Here is a 574-nt window from a genome sequence, read left to right on the forward strand (position 1 = left end):
AGGCAATTCAGATCTAGTTTAGACCAGTTTAGGGAATTGCAAATCTAGTTTAGACCAGTTTAGGGAATTGCAATCTAGTTTAGACCAGTTTAGGGAATCACAAATCTAGTTTAGACCAGTTTAGGCAATTCAGATCTAGTTTAGACCAGTTTAGGCAATTCAAATCTAGTTTAGACCAGTTTAGGGAATTGCAATCTAGTTTAGACCACTCCAGAGGATTGTAATATTTAATATAAAATTATTTATTGGCATTGTGTCATTGGTTGTGAAAACTAAAAGGAAATTCAACAAAACCGCAGAGTTAAGAATGTCGACAAGTTACAGTTAGTATAATTATTTTATTTTATTTTGAATTAAATTGGTCTAGGAAGATCAAATTTTATTTTTAAATATGGTGCTAATATACTTGTGTCAACTTTATAAGATCTAAAGATACATATATTTTTTGAATTTTATAAACTAGTTTTATTTCATCATTACTCGGGCATTGTGTATTTGTTTCGAATATTCGAGCAAAGCTACACAAGGGCTAACCACCTTTACTTTTAAACTGATAGATTAGAAGAAAGCCAAC

This window comes from Limulus polyphemus, unplaced genomic scaffold (genome assembly GCF_000517525.1).
Source record: "Limulus polyphemus unplaced genomic scaffold, Limulus_polyphemus-2.1.2 Scaffold6489, whole genome shotgun sequence".
NCBI classification, from domain to species: Eukaryota; Metazoa; Arthropoda; class Merostomata; order Xiphosura; family Limulidae; genus Limulus; species Limulus polyphemus.